This window comes from Diprion similis, chromosome 2 (genome assembly GCF_021155765.1).
Source record: "Diprion similis isolate iyDipSimi1 chromosome 2, iyDipSimi1.1, whole genome shotgun sequence".
NCBI classification, from domain to species: domain Eukaryota; kingdom Metazoa; phylum Arthropoda; class Insecta; order Hymenoptera; family Diprionidae; genus Diprion; species Diprion similis.
Window position 1 is genome coordinate 14,788,309 of NC_060106.1, and position 23,454 is coordinate 14,811,762.

General features: G+C 38.1%; 1 protein-coding gene across 1 annotated transcript in view; it reads right to left on the reverse strand.

Annotated features, from left to right (window-relative positions):
• LOC124416490 (protein pinocchio) overlaps window positions 1-23,454 on the reverse strand; it is a 53,233-nt gene that overhangs the window by 22,919 nt on the left and 6,860 nt on the right. The gene's annotated exons all lie outside the window — the stretch shown is intronic.

Here is a 23,454-nt window from a genome sequence, read left to right on the forward strand (position 1 = left end):
GTGGGGAAATCCGGAAAGTGGAAGAAACTTTACCGATATTTGTTCACGTGTTCATCGAGTGTCTGTCCCCATGGCCAGTCCAGTCGTTTTCGCACTCGTATTTTCTATTCCTCGCTTGCTCGATCATTCCACGAATTTTTTAGTCGTAGGTAGATTTAAAAAAGCAGATTTCACTGAAAATTGCAGGAAAAGAAAGAAACGTCACGAAACCATGTGTGCAGAGTAAAATCTGATACATTTATAGTATAAAATATAGTTGTCATGAAAATTTTTTATAAAAAACTTTCAAGTGTCCCTCCTTTCCTGCGGTTTTGAGTACGATTTTCTCTTTTTCATCTCTCTGTGAGCAAAGATTGAAAATAATTATCCCGTGTCGTTAGAATTTGAGGCAAACGTTGTCGATGGGGAATCGCACGTTGAAGGAAGAAACTTAAGGATGTACAGGCGTGTAAATAAATAAATAATAATATAGAAACAATAAAATTTATACAAATTATTCTCACTTTTATTTTAAGATTTTTATTTTTAATTTTTCGTGATTTGACATTGAGCCTGACAGTTTCCCATAACTGTAAATGTGAAATAGGAAAATTAGAAGTAAAATAAGCAATAATCGCTTTAGCATTTTACACAGGTGTTTAAAATAAAAGTGAGAACAATTTGTATAATTTTCATTGAACCTGTAACGATTTTGACGAACACGGCTGTGCATCCGTAAACCATTTAACGCCTCATTTGTTCGGATTTAGAGAATAATTATCCGCAAATTATCGAAGACAATTGAGTCCTGCAATTTTTTGGGACGAGTTTTAAGCGCCTTTTGAATATCAATGATAGGATAGACGAGAAAGTCAATGGTTAGTTCGAATAATATCCATCTTACCAATCCCCGTGTCGACCTACGGCTTGCTTTCCAGATATGGCAAAGTGCGCTCGACACATTTTTCCCACTTTCGAATTACAAGGACGTAGATCCATGAATAAATTCTTCCCAGCTTGGGATTACCGGGTTGCCGGCGTTCGGTTTATTAATGTATTATATTTGGACGTTACGTTGATCATATTATTGAATAATAATAGCTTCCAAGAAAAATGTTCCAAGAATTGTCATCGACGATGGATACTGTTATATCCATTTCAAAACGTCACGAGATTCGAAAGGTGAACACCTTCTCCAACCTTAAGAATTTTCCCAACACCTGGATATTGTATTGCATATGTTCTACTGGGTATGAAATACAGTGATTGGAATTACCGTGATACTAACTTATCTTAATTATTATTGGAATCAGTTTTCCGTTGATAAATAAAATTCGAAAGACCGCGATTAATTAATTATCCGATGATATTCCCCAAGAAAATTGTTTTCGAATTACGACAACAGCATAACCGTGAGACCAGTGATTGCTGCAGTAAAACTATGGGGCGTTATCAATAAAATTTCCTTGAGACTCTTGAAAAATAAGTTATGAATAAAATACTGAACAGCTACGAAGTGACGCGAGTAGTTTTACATTTTGATTGATGCTTTAGCCGGAGATAACAAAGGGCTGCAGTTAATTTGAACATTGATCATGCATGCATAAACGTGATCCGCAGTCTACGTTATACGAATGCATCTAACGAACGGTGAATAGATTTGTTAATTGCGGAAACAAGCCGATGACTAATAGCCTCATCCGTCGTATTTCGTGCAGGGATTCCCGATTCCGTACGAAGTTGGTTAATTTTCTTTGCATTTCCTGCTACAACAAGAGCAGCGAAAGGTATAAATAAATAAAATTGCACGAGCAGCGGTAAGAATGCGTAGAACAATATGCTAATTTCAACCTGTTCACTCGGTTATTCCCATCTCAATGCCGACACATTTGAACATCCGGTCTGTTTCCTTTTACCGAATCTATTTTCGTATCAAAAAAATTACCATCAGCAAAATAAACTTTGGAAGCGATTATTCGCACGCCTACATCGCCGAAGTCTGGACGACGGGACCGATCTTGACCCAGATAAAATTTTGCCAAATACGTTCAACCATTCGTTGGTTAAGTTTTATGGCTAAAAATATGTGAAGTTTCATACCATTTTATAACCCTTATGGACAAAGTTGCTCGTCACATTTAACACCCAAGTTCAAAGTGCGGTGTGAGTCGTGACCCGAGTTCGTAAATCGTGCTTTCATCGAAACGAAAAGGCACTTTTATGTGCTTTTACTCCAGCCCGTGGCTGTGTTGTGTGGTTGTAAAACGGAGAGAGAAATACGTCTGCGTAGAACACACATATTCCTCGGCGTGAATTGACATTTATCGTTCACGCATGAAATTGGTGATTGACGGCGTTTTAAATTATCCCACCAATTTCACGCGTCTGGAATATGTGTATGGGTGTACCGTACGTATGTATATGGTGACGATGCGAGGCTCGTGCTGGCATGAACTGATAAGACGTATTTCGCCACCACCAGCTTTCGTGTAATTGGGTAATTGGGTCACAGAACATCTTCGCGACGCGTGACATGTCACGGAATATATCATACCCAAGAAACTGTGCTGCGGACGTTCGATTGCTGCGAATCGATTTTATTCGACTTACACTCTTGTAATGTGTTATTTTCCCCTCCTTGCTATTTTTGTAACACCGAATCGTAACGTATCGTAAATTGTAATTACCAGTCCACTATACGTGTATGGTAATAATAATGACAAGGACACTGCATAATTTCGGCATTTTCAGATTGGTAAAAAATAAAAGAAATCCAAAAAATATTTCATTGCAAATGGACAATTTTCGCATTGAAAGACCAAATCTCTTACTAAATTTAGACTAAATATAGAAGGGAGATATAAAACAGTTTTGGTATGACTTTTGTCCCGCTACATACATAAATATATATATATAACAAATCGATTGCTCTACACATATATGCCGTAAATAACAAGCAATTACACATCACGTGCGGTTACTCCGTGATTGATAATAGCAAATGGTATTTCATGGCCTAGCCGATGTTCTATTTCTGTATTATTCTAATTCAAAGCATTCTGCGAAGTGTCCATTTACCGAGTATGTAGGTACGATTACGTAAGTATGGACGGTGTATATAATATTCATGCAAAATTCTGTTACGCGACAAGCAGGTATTCATAATGCGGAAGTCGGTTTCTGGATCGGCTCTGTTCAGTCAGTATACAGCTGACATATCGTTCCGAAGATTTATGCATAGAGATACACCCGCGTAATGCATTATGCAGTTTTTTTCCAATTATCTTCCTGTTTTTTTTCTCGTTGCGGCTGCAGATTTTAATCTTTTGCCTACACTTCCATGTAAATGTACACATATGTAATAGGCATTGCAAAATACTATTAGATTTTCCTTACAGGGTTATAATTATTCTTCGTAGACGAAAGAAGAGACAATCAGACAAAATATTTATGCACAACCGCGTCGTTCCGTGTAATTGCGTTTTGCATGATTGAGATGCTCACATGTGCTTCTAATTCCATCACCTCCTTTTACCTTCATTTCCCTCTGTAATTACATACAGTTCCGATTACAGCTATAAATATTTCCTCGTTTAAACGCGGTGTTTTTCAACATAACTCGACAAGTGTAGCAATAATTTCGAAGGCTTGAAAGCTCAGCGAAATCATTCCCCCCGACGAACGAAATTTATCAATCAACGTACCATGGCTCGATACAAATTTGAATGCAGATCACTCGTCTCTTAATTCGATGAATTTGACACACACTGCGACGACTGGGGATCAAAGTGTACGGCAAATAAGTGTATAAGGTATCGCATTTACGTAACATATTTCGCACGATGTGACGTATTATCTGATTTATTTTATTAATGTGAGTCGGCGCCGACGACGATGTCTGTACTTGAGACAGAGCAGCGAATTACACACGTGTACCTATAAGTCGTGCCTTAAGTACACATAAGTCAGACAAGAAAGTGTCAATGATATAATTAATTTTTATTTAAATTCTCAAATCATCACCTCGCGTTTCCGAGTAATAACCTGCACATACGTAGTTTTTTTTAAATTTCCTCTCAAACATCTCTTCAAACGGTTCGCCATTCGGTGTGCAAGTTGTTATAATTCATGACACGATCCACTTGTCTGTACGATAGTCTTATTCGTTGAATGACGAAGTTTCACGATGTGTAAACAATAAATTGACAAACGGTGCCAACGGCCTCGCGTTACATGCTAAAACACTGATGCTTATAGCATTTGGGCTACGCAACACTCACTCTAAAGACTTGAAAGTCATCACGGACGTATGTACGAAACTCGTGAAGTGGTTGGAAGAAAATTCACGATAAATGAGAAATGTTGGTTTTATTTGTCAGAAATAAATGGTAAAAATTTGTTAAAAGCTTGTACCGTTTTTGAGGCGCGGCTTAACGGTCGTGGAGTCAGCGCATCTGTAATAAGTCTAGGTTTCTACACATGTACAATTGTGACCCCGGCAGGGCAATATTATAGACGACACGCGGCCTTGGCGGCCTTGACAGCGAAGGATCCAATTTGCAAAGTCGGAAATCGGCACGTGCGGCGCACGTTTATTGCTTCAGGAAGTATTAGAAGGACGCTACGATAGTTTTATGCAGCAGTTAATGACTCTAGGTGAGTCTAAAGTCATTACCTAGGTAGATACTTGAGACCACTGATTGGATTGGTTTTGTCTTGATTTTCTAAATAGTATTTTGCATGCGAAATCGAGAGATAGTGTGTGTAGACTCGTTAACCTATTCGCGATCTATTTGTTCTGCTAGATCTGTTACTCACTGTACTACGGCTTTGACATACTTTCGGTAAAACATTTTATAATAAAAATAAAATTTCGGTAGATATCGTAGTACAGAAATAATTGAATACGAAATCCAGGAACAAGAACGATATAAATTTATTGCAATACACATGCAGTTGTAATAAGGACAAGAATAATAAAACATTTTTCATCATAAATTTGGAAAGAGATTAGCACAGACAGTAACACGATTTAACGTCCAAAAGTATATCTTGAACGCTTTTTTTTGCGGTGAGAAATTATACCGATTATACGGATTACACTCGACTTTACGCTTTCTGTCTCTGAGACAGGAAGTCGTACAGTTTGGACTGCAGACTTTTATCCGAGGCCAGGCAAAAGTTTCTATACACCTTGACGATTAGCCTGGAGGCTGTGATGAGTAATGTGCTCGGATTATGTACATAATCGCGTCAAGGTTTCTAACAATACAAAGTTTAAAAGATAAATATGTTCGTTGCATTTCTTCCCTTTCCTTGAACACAGAATGAATTCATTTGCCTCGAGACTCGTTCGCTTCGTTTCGTTTCGACTTTGTTAGAGCGATTCGGTTCACAGACCCATTTCACGTAATTTTATACAGGGTCAATGATTGAGAAAAATTACCAAGTTGAGGCTAATCGCTATCGATTAACAGCGATGCAGCTGAACTCTGCACCGTTTGATCTCCGGACCCAAGTAAGCAGCCGCCTAAGTAGCCAAACGGTGATGAACATCTACTTGGGCTAATCAGACAATAAGCTGAGACTTAAAACCAGTATGTCAATAGGCTAACCGTTAACTACTTCTTAACGGGTCTTTCAACTTTCGTTTCTAACACCTCGCTTCATGAAGAGAATCGAAGTTTTTAGATGACAACGAGCTGAATGTAGAAGAATGATGGATAAAAGATGCAGAAAAATGCAGACCCGATGGCCCAGCATCGACATATCATCGACCATATTGCGGTTAAAAAAATTTAGATATTATTATACATGATTTTTGTGTACGAATAAGCATCTGGAGATATGAACAGTTCAATGTCAAACTGTGATAAATTTCCAAAGAAGTTCACCAGACCAGACTAAATTGTTCATAATTGTTATCGTCGGAACGACTGCTAGTCCCAGGCTTAATGTGAGATTACACGCTCGCCTTTAGCCCCGGCGGTTTAGTCATGGACTGTCTGGTGTTCTATTTGTGAAAAACATAAGGTCAGTATTAACAGGTCTTTTAGAATTATTCGAGTATCCAGTAAGTCGAATTTCATAGATTTTCGGTATAACTGTACTAAAAAAAAATAACATAACATAAAGTATGAAAGAAGCTAAGATGAATTCCGCTGCAAAGAATTTGCACAATGTCGACACGACGTGTTGAGAAATGTCGTATAGTTGAATTGAAGTCTAAAAAAGTAAGAATTCCTTTGTGCCGTAGGGATGAGACGGCAAAATATGTACCGAAGGAGGAAAATACGCGGTGAAAAACGTTACCGGGTTGAATCGCAAGAGAAACGGCGACGCGGAGTCGTCGAGACGAGTTCGCGTCTAGCAGCGTAGTTTTTCTTCGTCATCGTCTTTATACGTTTCTCTTCTATTGTTATATACCTATATATATATAATACTACGCCAAAAGTGCGTCCAGATATAGACACCAAGGTGTCGCCTCTCTTTGTTACCGAAATAACCTGGAACAACGTGTCGTTGCAGAATCTCGATCAAAGTCGAACAAACGCTGCTACCGGTTTTTATAACGCCTGTACAACAATACGCGAATCTAATATTATATCTATTGATAGAACATCGAAACACCTTGCGCCCCTCGTTCGCTGCCCGATTCGCAATGCTCGGACGCAATCGAGCTCAATGGCCGCGGCGCCAAGATCGTGCTTATTTCATTATTTTTTGGCACGGACAATATCGTCTAGTTGGTAGGTATACTGCACGATATTTTAATCCAACCGGTTTTATAACGCGGAACGAAACGAGCTCGACTAAGAAATCGAGACGTGTAGTGTCTCTCCGCGTGATTGTGCAAAGACTTTGTACACTTTCGCTACATAAATCTCAGGAAACTGAACACCCAAGTGCGCATGCGCCAAGTTTTTCTTCCGTAGTTTAAACAGGCTGGCCAACTTCGTCTAGTTTTCTTCCCGGTGCGCGCAAGAGATTCGAGGTTATGTTGACTTATGTTGACTTGTTACAATTCGGTTGTCACAACATCCGAATTCAAGATAACCTCAAAACGCTTGCAAATTTTTACGGCTTTACGTCTGGCCTGACAAGCAGACGAAAAATTCTGTGGGAATAAGTCTGATCTACCAGTGAAATCGCGTGATTTAGCGCGTGCGCATTTGCGTGTTTAGTTTCCTGAGAGTCTGTCGCGTCACGTGATGCTTATTTTCAGCGAAACGTTTCGGCGGATCTAAGGGTTCAAGCCAAGAGTTCCTTTTCACCGTGCTTGACTCTCTGAAGAACACCGCATGGGGATGCGTCGAATGAGAAAAAAGGAAGGGAAGAGAAGAGAAGGAAGGAGAAACGACTGGAGGCCGACTGCTGTGCGCCGTTTCGAGTTTTTGCACGTCTCTTCCTCTCGGCTGCATTCCTCCAGGAAGCCAACCACCTCTGAGAGTTCGTTAAAACGGCTTAGCTACTAGCGAAAGGCGCGGCGAGGTGAGGAGAGATCGAGAAGAGAGGACGGAGATGTTCGCCGAGAATCGCCTTCTGCGGATTTAAAATTATACTCGTCGGACAATGGACTCCAGGATAGCCTTTTTGAGGATCTTGTGTTCCCAGATCTAGTTTCAAGGTCCGGAATATACCAAACCGAATACAAAGGTCACCCTGCTGCGGTGAAAAGGATCCTTTTTCACTAAACGATTAGTTTTCCAAGCCTCATTTTCGTCTAATTCGTTTCTTATAAACCGTTTTATTTCTCTAATTTGGAACGATTATCCACGGATATTTATCTCACAGCTCGTTATACTCCCTACAAAAGGAAATATCCTATCGAACCAATTCCGCGTTTTTCTAACTTGTTTTTTCTTTCCGTTTATACATGTATGCGCACATAACTCCGTAACGATCAAAGAATTTGATTGAACAAAAACAGAAAGTGGAGTTGATTAGTCCAAAGATTGTTTTTCACGCGATTTAGTTTTACGACGATTGTATAACCAGGTTTTCTGGACATTCCACTCTAAGTGGCGAACCATGCACACAATGAATCTGTTTTGAAAATACACTTCATTCACGTTCAAATAATAATGTCATCAACACAATAGATCGACTTGAATTAACGCGACACTCCGTCTCTTCCGTCAAAGCCGTATTACTAATAGACAGATTTTTTTTTCTGTCGACGTAAATTGAATGAAACTTGATTGGCTCAAGAACCTTTTCGCTCACCGTTCGTCTCTTTTTCTCTTTCAATATAGCAGCAAGTTCGACACAATTCCACCGGGTTCCGCAATATTTCGTCAAGAAGTTATAGTCATAAAACATGAGCAAACTTTTTTCTCTACAAGAGAGTCTCGCACGAGAACCTCGAGTTCATAGCTCTTTCCCCGAAATGACATACAAAGTAGACGTACGTTACTTACTGCGCCGCAAAATCAATCCCAACAGCAAAAAAGCACTTATTTTTTTGCCCACGGTGGGCAGGTAAAATCCGCGTTTCATCCATTGCGTAACGTTACAGACTCGCCGCCATCTCTCGCGTCATATCTCAGTGATTTTTATACCCTGCGGAAAATGAAAAACGTGTTTTTTCTCCCCTCGAACGTTTTGCAAAGCACATTAATCAGCCAGCGAACCACATTGCAGAGCGATAAACCTAGTTAGATTGTAACAATATCGATCATACCACAACGATAGTATATAACATAAAAATGCAGATCCAACTGTAGAGAAGAAACTAAGCAGCAGAGACTGGAGTTTTAGTGGCTAAAAACTTGAACCACGTCGCAATATTGTGTCACAAAGTATTTTGGCGGGGTTTATAAAGAGTTAAGCCGCTTTTGGATTTCCCGTTCATTCGCTTCAAAGTGTCTATAAATTTTTTTCTCCTTTCAGTTTTAATGAACAATATAAAGAGAGAACTACGTCTCACATTGCTAAGCTGTGAGCTGTTCTGGGTTTTGGCATGTTTGCTGCCTCTCGGCGTTGCGGAGCCACTGCAATAAAATAGCTTCAGCGATTCCTCCAGAGCTCAAACGAACTACGTAAGTACACTGCAGCAGCGGCGTCTTTCTGCGCAGCAAGGCGTTTACGGCCTTTGAAGGTTGTGCAGCTTCAAGAGAATGCGGACTGCGACGTACACCGTTTTTGTAACCACTGCCGTAAGGTTATTCGGTGTCATGCTCTGCAGAACCGTGCGTGCACCGCGTAATAATCATTTCGTAGGTATTATACCTACGACGTTGCTTTGATTGTTCTGCAAAGGGGCGCAGCAAGGCGAAATTCCGAGGCATCGGAACTCCCATCGACCGTTACGACGGAATTTCCGATGGTCGGTTTCATGCGAACGAACTTTGAATGGTTCAGCTTTTCGATAAGCTCCGAGGCCGACCGTTTTGGTGTCCTTAACCCATTCAGTCACACATTTTTCAACTCAATATTTTGGCCTGAATTCAGAAATTGATCATATCTAAATCCAAGATGGCGGATGTAAATTCGAAAAACTGTCATTCGACTAGTCGCAGTTCTGACTATTTGAAGTCTTGAACGCGAGGCACGCGAGGTTTACGATCACACAGCCAAAGACAAGTTTAAATTGGCGAGAGACGCCGGAGCGCCCATAGAATGGCCGCAATGAATCATGATTGTTACTTAGATTAGACCTTGGGCTTGAGATAAGATCGCTGCATCCATAAATGATTTGAAGCCCAGATTTATGTAAGTAATTGCTCGGTGCTTCTGAAGCCGAATTGTGCGGTTAGACCGAGCCTTCGAGACATCCGGATATCGTGCAACTGTCGAACTCTTTAGAACACTATTGTTTTGACGGGGAACAAGAGTGATGCAAACAATAATTTAGAAAATATAGTTGTCCTCAAACTCGTCCAAAAATATTTTCAAACTTTCCGGATTTCTTATGGTACACAAGTTGTATTATTGGTTTGTACAAGCTGCAGGCTGTAGTGCTCGAGTGACTTGGACACTAATCTCATATATTTAATGACACTGAAAATAACACCGTTCCACAGATACTTGAACTCTGCATCTCTCCGCGTGATGTCCGTATATCTACACTCATTTTCTTTCTTTTCAAAGTAGCTCGTAAAAGTCATATAATCTTAATTTGATTAGTTACCGCCGAGTTCGAAGCCTGCGGGTGATATTAATTAGTTTGGAGGAAAAAGTATGCTTGAAAAAATCTTGGAACAAGAACCGCGACCTGAGCCAACCTCAGGGAGTACGACCAAAGCGGGAAACCATGCTCAAATATGTCTCTTATAACACTATATACGAGCAGTGACCATGAAAGGTTTACGGATGAACAGTGATTAGGCGTGAAGCTGGATACTCGGCTAGCAAAGCGAAGTCTACGAGCTTGCAAAAAACAGTCTCAAGTCATTGTCAGTCAGTCGATTGTTAATTGGCGTGCGATTAATCTTGGATCATGGCAAAAGCCATGAGCCGTAAAGCCTCTCGCGTCAATTGACACCACTCCTATGATACGCCGAGTCGTGTTATAGATGAAAGCCCGTGAAATCGGCAAGAATGGCGCAAAAAGAGTGGAGGAAATAAAAAAGGAAAATAACTAATCACGCTTCGGTTGAATTATAACAATATCCATGTAAATACGTGTAATTGGATAATTAGAACTGCAAGAAAAAACGGCGAGCAGGTAAAGACACAAGAACTCATTGCATGTGAGGCATATTTGTAATACATGCAGATTATACTTGCGGATTATAACAAATTGAGCAGACGTCGATTCTTCACGTGTCAGATAGTGTCGCGTTATCTGACGTATCGTTGCTGTGCACGTGATTCAGGATTTACGATCGTTTCATCCATGCAATATTACTATGTATCAAACGGATGATGTTCTTTATCTTTTTATCTCATTACCAAGTTGGCGAAGAATGTGAAACAGTAAAAATTCGCACGAGACGTTTGAATCGGTGCAATCTTATATGAATTTATACTCACCAAATCGATTGTGAAATCAAAATTTATCTACAAGTATAATAATTCAATCTTCAGGGAACGCTGAAAGTAAACTTATTGATATCCTAAATCATTCAAGTATATTGACGAATAAAAGCAGCTAAAGCGATGAGCGAACAATTGTCATAACGGATTTCAGATATATAATATCGGAGAATAAAGCACTATTCCAATTTATTTCAACGCAGAAAGTTGACTCGATCTATTTACGAACATGATGGGTAACGAAGCGTTTAATATTCCAGTATCGGTCTTCAGAGACTGGTACGAATCGAAGCATGGATTTTGACTTTGACAGCCTGTCATTCGGTCTGCCTGGTAGTCCTGGTACCGAAGGTTCGAGGGCTTTGTCATCGAGCATCAACCGTCTATATTAATGTTAAAATCAGAAGCATGCAATTATGGTTATTAGCTGAAAACTTTTCAGCTACGACCTTCTGTACACTGGATACAGTAAAGGTATATCTGAACAGTGTAATACAATATACGTGAGGTATAACAACGAGTCGACTCACGATCTGTAAAATATCGTATCGACCTTCCTATTCTACCTGTACACCTATACCATTCGTGTCTAGAAAATCCGAGACAATCGCGTTAGACGTTGATATCGTTCGAAGCCATTCGTTCACGAAGCGACGAAGTTCAAGGTCACATCGAGTTTTGTAATCGCGTGCAAAAAGAGCAGCTGCTGTCGGAAGAGATCATACGATCGTTATAACATCGTGAGAACGTAAAAATAACTCAAGTGTATAGACGATTGAGCGGGTGTAAAATAAATTCGCAATGCGTGCACGAGATTAATTGCACCATGAAGCGATCAGCGATCCGAAGGCCTGCTTTGCTGCACTCGGATTACAAGGTCAAAGGTCTCGCCATAATCGATATATAGCGTAAAACGTATCGCCGGGAAAATTCCGCTATGAGGAAACGTCCAATATTTTCTACCTTCTGCCTCCAGATTCCAATTCGTGGAAGATGCACACGTGCCATGTTGATTATACGCCCCGGGAATACAAAATAATCCTTAAATTCTGAGCGGCGTCCCTCGCGACCTGGAAACGACCTTTGGAAGAAGATTGAGGGTTGATTTTGGGGAAGCTTCTCTCGACGCGAAGGTTCTTTGACCCCGAACTTGGAGGGAATGAAAGCTGTGTTATCAGCACGAGCTGATGTGATTACAGTCAATCTGCGTTGAAGAATAAAAGAAAAAAATTGAAGAAAAAAAATAAATAAATAAATAACGACTTGCTTTTTATACAGACTTTTGCTGAACGCAGAAATATCCGGTTTTACCATTTATTCTGCAAATACACGCGCGTGCGAAGATGTGAATGAATCACGCGGTCACATTCAATTTGCGCGATATTTTGTCAACACGCAACAATCACGTGGAACGATTTCTTATCTGGCCGGGGTTGCAACTATGAAATTTCTCATTGTCAATAATAATTCACTTAGTGTATCACGTACGCCTCGATTCCGGGAATAAAATAATGGTATTTTCAATTCACATGGTGTAATAGATTTGTAATTGTTTGTTGATAGTCTTCGAAAATCGATGTCGATAGATCGATAGATCAATGCAGTAATAACGCCGTTGGCGGCGTGGCGATGGTCGGTTGCTTATCTTGTAGAAAACGATAATTGATGGACGAGATTTACAAAAATTCCTTGTTAATCGTCAGAGAAATAATAGATAACAAGATCCCCGTGTTTCCTGTGTGACTCAATCGATTTATAGTTAGTAAGTGCTTGAAAATATTGTCTTTGCAGGTATAACCGACAGGTTTGGACCGATGGGCTTAGTTTAAGTAGAACAACGAACTCACTCGTTTGATATTTTATCTTAAATAGCGAGTACAAAAACGTCAGAATGTGTTATGATATCATTGCAGAATTATAAGTCGCACGATACAAAGCCCCTCAAAAAAAAAAAAAAAAAGAAAAGAAAAGAAAACGTATATCGAGGTTTAGTTTTCGTAACAATTGACAGCAAAGTGTGTCAACGCGTCTGAGTGAGAATGCAAAGGTATGCATATGACATTTGTACGTTTACAAATGTAAAAATAATCAATATAATGATAACCGCGTGAAGAATGTCGATACAGAGACGCAAAATACACGAAACCCTGCGGTGGAATGTTTCGCAATCATTTCCAAACGCGAAAAAACACTCAAAGCAAAGCTGGACCCAAGTTGTTGCAAGAAATTGCACCATGATGGTAATAATCCTAATTCCGTCGTGCTCAAAATTTATGCATTTGGGGTACGAGTCGTTTTAGCCTGCAGATGCAGAGTAAAGACATATTTAAACATCGTCGCAAGCCAGTCGAAAAGCCGATATAATTACTGATCAAACAATGTCTAGCCATTTAACGTCCCGAGTGAAATACCGATGCAGATATGCACTCCCGTCTGAATTTGTCCCTCATTATGTTATTATATGAAAGATCCGATAAACGATACGGCTGCACTTTGGAAAGACTAAATTTGGAAATCACACAATTCTCACGAGAAAGTATCAATTAGCGTATAGTCTGGTACAAAAGTCGAGCTAAATAGAGAAATAATGTAAATATTGAGTTTAATTTAATGAAGAAGATTTCCCCTTCACTAAGAAGGAAAAAAAAAGACAAAAAAAGAATAAAAAACAAAACAAAAAAAAAACATTCGAACAAAGAAAGTTCAACTCCAAGTTACACTGTTTAACTATATTATACGAATAATGGCATTATTGTCTCATTTTTTGCATTGTAAAAATATTACAACTTTTCATGTATCTTTTGCTCTATGATACATCGTGCAAAGTTTTTGTTGAGGCATAATAAGGCGGCAAGAAATCGGGGGGGAGATCGAGATGTTGCTGGGTGTCAACGTTGCTTAATTGTTAAGACCAAACCAGATGCGAAGCGCGCCGTTACGTGCATGTGTATAAATTAAGATGGATCTAAGAGAGAAGAGGAGGCCTCGCGCAACATTGGCACGTGGTTGAATACACCAAAATAAACTTTGAGAAACCAGAAATAGAGATCGTAGCTGTTGCATCTTGCGCTGAGAGGAGCGACGCAACGCAACGTGCCGTTGGAAGAACTTATCGCGCTAATTACTCGCTGCGAGATCTTGCTAATGATGGCAGGACAAAGAGCAACATTTTTACGTTACACAATATGGCGGAATTTTCGCGACCGATACGAACGATACGCGTGATTTACTTTTGAATATAAATAAACTGTATAATAAGATCATATGTTGTCGCGAGTTCGTTGGGGAGGGATATTTGCAAATTGCATGATCAAATTGTGCGAAAACACTTAGGTATGCGGACGATGTTCGCTAAACGGCGAGCATAAAGTATCGCTAAGAAATTAACGCCCTGTCGAGAAAGAGTTTAGTTATCACAAGCGCGTTATAGTTAGACGATAGACCGTTTCGTGCGCGTAGTTATTAAAGGTAATAAAAGTTTAGCAAATGGATGAGGCTAACGAGTTGATCGATGAATACTTAACGAGCTCGACATTACTTATATATACTTACAATTAGTTTCGCATGTTACACTTATTCCAACCAACACACGCGCGATTTGTAGATACTGCATTTTCTCAACTTGCTGGAAATATAATATAAAAACTGCCTGACTTTTACTCAGCGTTATATACATATTATGATATGTAGGTCTAAGTAAAAACTTAGGTAGAAACTTTTAGAATCGGCTCTTCGCCCTCTTTCCCAGGCTTTCATTTCGCATAAAAAGAGGAGAATATTTCGCATGAATTGTAAGCTTATTGTAGTAGATAACGTTAAACAACACTTTACTCGAGTTTAACAATTTTCTTTTCCGCTCTAGGTAGGTATAAAGACTGCTAATTTGTTATACGAGTCGTTGTACTAAACGATTTTCCAGCATCAGATTGCATATCGTGTCGAACACACAATCTGTCATGGTATAATATTTAATAAATTTATCATCGCGATCTATAGTTTGGATGATAAATATTTATTACCAGTTTATAATCAATTCATTTTTTTCTTCTTCTTTCTTTCTTACGTTAGCTGTTAAAATTTCTATGCTTGATCGTTTTCTTTTTTCGCAGGCTTATTATACACACAGAGGCGTCTATAGCCAGGATTTGTCTGAATGCTTTAATCCGGTGGAACGTGATAATTTCAGTTTAATCTTTCGATAAATCCTCGCGAGCCCGTCTCGGGTAATGAATATTCAGAATCAGGGGTGCGCAAAATATTCTTACCTACAGCTATCTCATTTATTCATATCTTCTTCGCCAAGATCCGGCTCAATTAGCCTGTGACGCTTGAAACAATTTTGCCTGCAGTTTATCCGCAACTTCTTTCTTCGGGTATATAAAAATATTTGCGACTTTTGCAAAAACCTCGTTCAACGCATCGCCGAGTCTCAAGTCTTTGTACAGACAACGTTTGCTCGAGAGAACAATGAATTATTAGGCTTTAGCATCGCGATAATTTCGATGATTTATCTGGGCTTAGTTGTCTGATGGAGTGTCAAGCTTTTTGACATTCGACCGCAAAAGACACGCGATAAGAAATCTATGAATTGGCGCACCGTAATCTCGTTTCAAAACTTGTGAATGATTCAGTGAGAAATATTTATCGCTCCCTGTGACGTTTATTGAAGCGGCAATTCTGAATGGTTATAAACGTCTTTCCATATGTGTGCGGATATCGCACAATATTTCATAATTAAATCATTGATCAGATTTCAGAATCAATTTCAAACAGATCTGGATGATTGATTTAAAATTTGGGGTGGAAATCGCATCGATTGATAAGCTATCAAAAGTCGATCTCCTTTCCTCTCGCGCGGAGGTAAATCATGCATAAAAAAATATTCCATCCTCTCGCATTAACCCAAAGTTCAATGCATGGCATTTGTGTAAAAAGATGATTCTTTTACACGCAGAGATCTTAAATTCCTCACGTTTGTAACGCGCGAATGTTGACGGGTGAACTCATTCATCACGTTAGATAAAATCGCGAGTATATTTTAAAAAAATGTCTGAGAATAATTCAAGAAAATTATGATCTCATAAACCAGTCAACAAAATCGTGGAAACTTTTTACACCTTCGTCCAACAAAATATTAACCAAGAAAAAAAAAATTTTCCCCCAGCAAGTAATTTCGAGTTTGCGAAATTTTATTCGGCACCGGAATATTTTGCGCGTGCGTTGCAGCTGGTTACTTAAAACGGAAATGGACAGACAACTCCGTTCGAAGCGAAAGGGCGTTGACCACTTGCGTCCGGAGAGGTTTAGAGATGCGTCCGTTTCTTGCCTGATGCGCAAAAGCGCGCAATGAATGCTTATCAGCCTAAAGAAATGATTAGCAAATTTATACTCGCTGTGCGCCGAGTGCGCGAGCTTTTAAACATTTCATTCAATTGATGTAGGACGAATTCCTTCTCAAAGTCAACGCTCGGTCAACGACTCGCAAATTGTGTGATACAAAATACGCGATCAAACTGTTTCTGCATGAATGATTGATTGACCGGATGTATCGTCGAATAATGAATTGTCCCGATTCTACATCGGACGGGCATTAGGTATATATATATATATATATATATATATATATATATCTAATTGTTTCATTAGAGAGATTATTATCGCTGCACTGCGAATCAGATAAAATATTATTGTTACATCCGCGTATTTATGAGTTACGTAATGCCAGGTATATGGCAGATTTTTGAATCGATTTTTTGCCACAATCATAACTTGCAACGCATCAAGATATTCGTGAATTAAATTCTGCGACGGAATTAAGAATTTTAAATCTGCTAAGATCGATTACTTTGGTCGTTTTCCGTTTCTCGCTAATTACTTTTATATAATATTTCAGATGGGAATTCCACTTACGCAAGTATATAATTGCTTGAAATTGTTGGCACAACAGTTTGACAAGAATAAAAAATTCCAAAAAAAAACAACAAAAAAAAACAAAAACAAAATCGCCAGTCATGTGTAAGTCTGTGTAATTAAGTACGCAGTTTGGGCATCGCTCTTAATTATTACAGACAGGGCCTGATCCTGGTCTTGTTCAAAACAATCCTCCTGGACTTTGAGCTCGTCGTCAGAACTGTCAAAAGCGTTGCGAAATATTTCGGTTGAACGACACTGCGTCGCCTTGTTTCAAAGTTTGTTTCCTGATTCCTTGAAATTTTCAGACACTCGTTGTCAATCCTCGATTCGATCAATTTCGATGAACTCTCTTCGGAATCTAAATTTTGACCTCAATCAAGATGCGATCGTTACTTTGATATTTGATATACAACGACGATTGCATTAAATATTAAATACAGGCTGTTCCTTTCTCAGAAGGAATTAATCATCAAAAAATGACAAATTTTTTTGTTTTTTTAACTCGTTATCAGTTTGCGGGCGTATTTATTTATATTTTTTATTTTTTTTACCGTAAATCATAAAAGGAAGTCCGGACACATTAATGCGCTTGATTAAAAATAATTGCGGACAAGTAGAGTAATTCTTGTTATAATGGGACTTGCGAGGTTAATGATTTAAAAGCTAAATACTCCACTTGTGTGTCTGTCGCACGCGATCCAATGTTTATGATCTTGGAAGTTTATCGTTTCTATCTTGGACTTGAAATTCACGATATTATACACGACGTTCGAACATTTGAACTGCCAAAATTGTAGGATGGTTGTTTACTGTCCGATGCAAAGTTCACTTGTTGATATTTCGTACCGAAATTTCCCGTAACCAAGATCCGTTATTTAATTTTTTCCCCTCCATTGATTAAGCTACACAGTTTGCGCTCTGGCTAATATACGGTACGTCATTCGGCGGCAAAAGTCGACACCGTCAATGCAATAATTATACCGTCAAGTAGAATAATTGCAAATAGGTTGATGTTCACGTGCCGGCCGTGCGTAACGTCGTGTTACAAATGCGTCTACATAATTCAGAGAGACGCGAGGGGTCTGCAAACGCGTGCATAATCAATACATCACGACCTAGGTAATTCGCAAGAAAGTAAAAATGATTAATAATCGCGTTTACATCTTGCTTATGATACAAATGCCTATATAATACGGCGAATTTCTATCTCGACGAAATTCGCATCGATGAAAAATGGATTAAAGTCCGATCAAGAGGACTCATCAATCGATCGGATAATTTAATTGCAGGCTGATTTCGCGCCCGTATTAATATTAATTAAGTATTCAATTTTCGAGCCGGACTGCGTTGATTATGCGTGATACGTAGACGGATGACGTAGCTAGACGGCTTTACCGCGTGTCAAACCTTCGAAACGATCACGTGGACGCGTTTATTATACACATGCTCAAGTTTTTCTTATATTTATTTTATCATTATTATATTGACTTTTTTCAGCTTTTTTATTTCTTCTCTTTTCTTCGAATACGTTTTCTTTTCTCTCTTTTCGTGAAGCCGTACCTTCAATTCAGAATCTCTGAGAATTCGCGACGCCATTACCATCTACGTAAGCGCGCTATGTGTGGTCTGCCTTCCGTGAATAATAATCGATGGAAAATTATGTCGGGACATCCGTGTATACCGGCTTGCATATTTATGCATGTTGGTACCTGTGTAATATTCGACTCGCTACTTTTTTTTTTTTTTTTTTTTTAATAAACTGATGATAGATAATTTTTACAATTTTTTTTACAATTATTTACAGCATAAATTGTTTCACAAGTTCAAAAGGAAAACCATTGCAGCGAAGTTATTGTGAAATGAGGGAACTGAAAATGTAGTTATAATTATAATGATATTTAAATTATCTGATAATTAGATTAAAGTTAAATTAGGTTGAAAGCCTCATAAAAAAACTTTGTTCAACAGCGTTTGAAATTTCTCAAAGATTGGATATACGGAACGTTGGAAACGAGAGCCTAACAAGTCCCACTTTCTCGCTCCGATAATATTCTCGGTTTCACGTTTTTCTCTTTCCGGTTCTCGCACTTGGAGAGTGATTGATATTTTTCTCACAACTGAATAAATATTGTATGTAACTATTTCCACACTGCAGATGAACGTGATATTTTTTTCCAGGAACAACATCTTATGGTTCACCAGGATTAATTTAGGCTAACGAATGAGATGAGAAATTCTTAGAAATATGTCTCCAGCAGCTGGAGGTGTGAAATCACCGGACAAGAGTATTAATATTCCAGATTTTTGGTGGCATGAGCTGTTTCGCGCGAAACGAATTTATTTTTCGACTGCGGTTCTATCTATGTATGGAGAATTTTTCCTCGACAGGAATTATTCATGCCCGCGGGAACTTTTAACTTATTGCATATCACAAGTGCCGATCAATAAATTGGGAGATTAAGACTATCTAGAAATTAATCTGAAAGTCCGATACATTGAAATACGAAATTTAAGATAATTAGGAGATCGACTGCTTCTACCGCAAAATCAAGGTTCTTTAATTATGGTTGAAATACGAGCAAAAAAGTAAACCGTATTCGTCGCAGCGACGTCAAGGAAATGAAACCTTGAAGGAATCGCTATTTAGAAATTTTGTAACGAGGAGCAGTTGAGTTTGCAAAATGTTAGTGTGTTTAATAAAGATCAAACAATTCAAAGATCGCAAATAAACGATGTTTTTCTTATAAAAATGCATCGTCACATTCGTGAAAATTTTTCAACAACGAGCAGCTGAAATATGTGCAATCCGTGCAACTAGACCGACGGTGAATTGAATTCCGGTATACAGACGTCGACCCCTCGGTATGAATGTGCATAAAAACAGATTCGCAAATCTGGCGATGCATTATTCACGCCGCGTTCACGTCCTTCTCACATTTTTGCGCATCTTGTAAAACTTCATAAGCAAAAACGATCGTCCAGTCGACCGGGTCTCTGGACTTGAAAGTTGACGTAGAAGTTTCGAGGAGAAATATTTGAGGGTATTCACTGTATTCAATCAGTAAATTAACTTTAAGAAGGGAATGGAAAAAGTGTAATGTTTGATTCAACGTTTCCGTATTAAGGTCGTGCAGTATTTCTACCTTTACCGACCGAGAAAAGTTACCCTTTTCTTTCTATATTATATTGAATAAACAAACGAACGAAAAGGGTTCAAATTTGGACGTTGCATCGCTTTTTTGTAACGGAATTCAGGAAAGTATGAGTACTACATGACTTTGAATGTTGGTACGTCTGTATCTGCAGAGAGCACAACGCATATTATGAGCCCTGGTCATGTGATTACCGAATCGTCGTAGTTAATTTATTATTGGCTCGTCGAAAAATACGTTTTCACGTACTTTTAGTACCGCAACTGTTTTTATCCACCGGCTGTGAACTTGAATATTATAACTGCACCTGCACCAGTTTAATACGAGTTCCTCAATTTGCGAGAAGATAATATAATATATCTCTTTGAAAGTTAATACGTTTCTGAAATTCGTTTAAAAATCAATTTATGCTTCACATTATTTCTTGAACCTGTTAAACGAAATATGGGACATTAAGAATTTTTTTACGCCGCTGTTTTGCAACTCTGAAAAGCGATCAAATTTCTTTTTTCAGCTGTTTTTATGAACCATTTATTTTTCACGACCTTTAAAAGATTTCAGTTAAATAAGTATAATTCATTTCGAAATTTTTTTGCCAAAAATTTCGACAATTCTGTGCCAAATAATTCTCATTGATTTTCTTTTCCATGATTCTTTCTAAACGCATGAATTATCTGAATAAATAATATTTTTCAGTGTATAATCTGTCGGTAAAATGGATTAACTTTACTTCAGAACACCGTTTTATATTGTAAAGAAAAGGAAGAAGAAAATCTGAGAGCGTGTCAAAGCTCGACATTGATCAAGTTGACACGGAATGGTCCATAATAACTTGATTGCAATAATCTTTCCTTGCATAAAAATGTCTTCGTAGGATTGATTGAGGTTATTTGACTAAATAAAAGAGATAAAATGGTGGTGAAAGTGTATCGACGTATCGTTTGCTGCGCATTCTATGTTTCAAGACTCGACGTGAGGCAAACTACGACGTTCGCACGATCATCATCAGGTTAAACTTGAACGTGTGCGAATGTCGTCGTTTCTTTTCGTCAATATTGTGTTTCGACGTCATCATCTTGCACGAGGACTCGCGCTTGCGTAAGTTAGTAGATATATACATATATACAATATATATACATATTAGGGTGGCGCAAAAAAACCGACTATTTTTTTTTTTTTAATCTCGTGTGACAAAATATTAGTTTTTGATGTTTTAAGAGCCCACTCCAAAAGACTGTTCGAAAAAAAATTTTTAAGAGGTCGCTCCACATTTTTTAAAACAACAGAAATCGTCAAAAACCGATTTTTTTTTTTTTTTTTTCTCGTTACGGTATAATTTTATAGACAAAAAAAAAAAAATAAGTTTCCAAAAGTTTCAGTTCAAAATTTGAATTTTTAAAGGTCGCTCATAATTTTTTTTTTCAATTTTTTGGTGCATTTCTTTAGATCTTTTCGAGCGACCTTTTAATATTCATATTAAAATTTCATACATTTTTTTTCTTTGATTTAGTAAGAAAGAATCGATAGCAATACACCACGACATGAATTAAAAATCAAACAAAATACTGAAAATATAATTTTTTGTATTTGATTTTTTGACGATTTTTGACATTTTTTGAAATTTGGAGCGACCTCTAAAATTTTTTTTTTGAGCTGTCCTTTGAAGTGAGCTCTGAAAACATGAAAAACTATAACATTTTGTCACACGAGACTCAAAAAAAAAAGATAGTCGTTTTTTTTTTGCGTCACCCTAATACATATATATACGATCTGAGAAAATGTATGTCGAGTCTGCAAATCTAACGCCTCCGCAAACGATCATAATAATAAAAAGCCGCGGTTTGTTTTGCCTAGGTTTTCTGCACGCATCTTTTTTCCTCCTTCTTTCTCAAATTATCCCATTTGCACGAGCTCTTAAATGCGCGCATAAATCTCTAACCTAAATCTAAAGTGATATAGGGGCAATAAATTTCCAATTTCCCCGAAAGACGATCCCGATGCATGTCGTTTGTCTTCATTTGATGTCTGCTTTTTTCGCTCTGTTCATTCGCGTCAGATGTTGAGTACACACACATAGGTATACACATATAGAAACATAAATAGCCTCGTAATCTATATGCAAACACCAGTTGCCAAATTACTCCTGATCGCGAAGATGTTTCGACGAAATCAATTTATCAACGGTGCGGAAAAGAAATTCGCGTGGATCATGGATTGCTGCTTTATTGATCAGAGGAAACTTCCGAAACTTGATGGATATCTCTCGATGTCGTTTATCACTGTATCGACCCGTTCGAGAAGGTGATTGTATACAATGTGTGTATACATGTATACATATGTATACATATATATATATGCAGTGGTTTTATCTTTGATTGCGTTGCTTCGCTACCCTGGCTGGTAATTTTCCTCGTACATTTTTTCACTACGCGATCTTTATACCGGTGAATAAATTTTTCAATTCAACGTACTTATATCTTTATACGGTATATATATATCGCCGAAGTCTGTTTCAACGAGAAATGTTATTATCAGTATAATATACAGGCGTGGATGTGTAGACATTGAGCGAAAATAAATTGTCACTCTAAAATATAAAGAAAAAAAGAGGCGATTAAAAAAGAAAAAAAAAAAAGATCAAAGCGGAACATCGCACTCGGGTGTTGCAATTTTATATCGCGGATATTATACGCGATTCCGTAATGCCTACGAACGAACAGCCGAAAGGTCATGTCGCATGTCGACTGAAGTTTGCAACGTTATCATTTACACGATGCGGTATATAATCCGTAGTTATACCTTTTACGTAAAAAGAGAAAACTTTTTCGTTCCCTCGTCTTTTTTTCTCGCCAATCTTTATACACGTGTAAACAGGTAAATTTTTTCGCACGTAATGTAACGATGGTTTTCAACCCGAAGGCCATGCACTCAAGGCTGGGAATATTTTTGACTACTGTTTAAAGATAGAGAGAGAGGAAGAGAGAGAGAGAGAGTATGAAAAAACCTATGTACAGGACTTGCATTTTTGCAGTTCAACACTGTATATCACCTCCATTACATAACGCATCCGTGTAACTATATACAAACAATATTATGAAGATGTTTAGCTTGTTTGCGAGATCTTCAACGGAGATAAAAGAATGATTCATAAGTAACAGGGTGCAAGGTCGTACCTATTATAAGGAGATGAATAAGAATAAGTAATTACTTCGTGTTAATTTAGTATTTATCGTTTATTTTAAGATTCCATTCACGTATTTATTAAATATTTGTTGATGTTCTTGGTCAAGTTTTTGCAGACCGTCTGCCGCACGCTTCAAATTTTCAACACTCTAGACTTTCCTCTTTTAGAAAAGTATGTATATAAATAATATATACTTATGTACCTCAGTATATACCTACTAAGAGGTTATTTAATGTCTTATTTTTT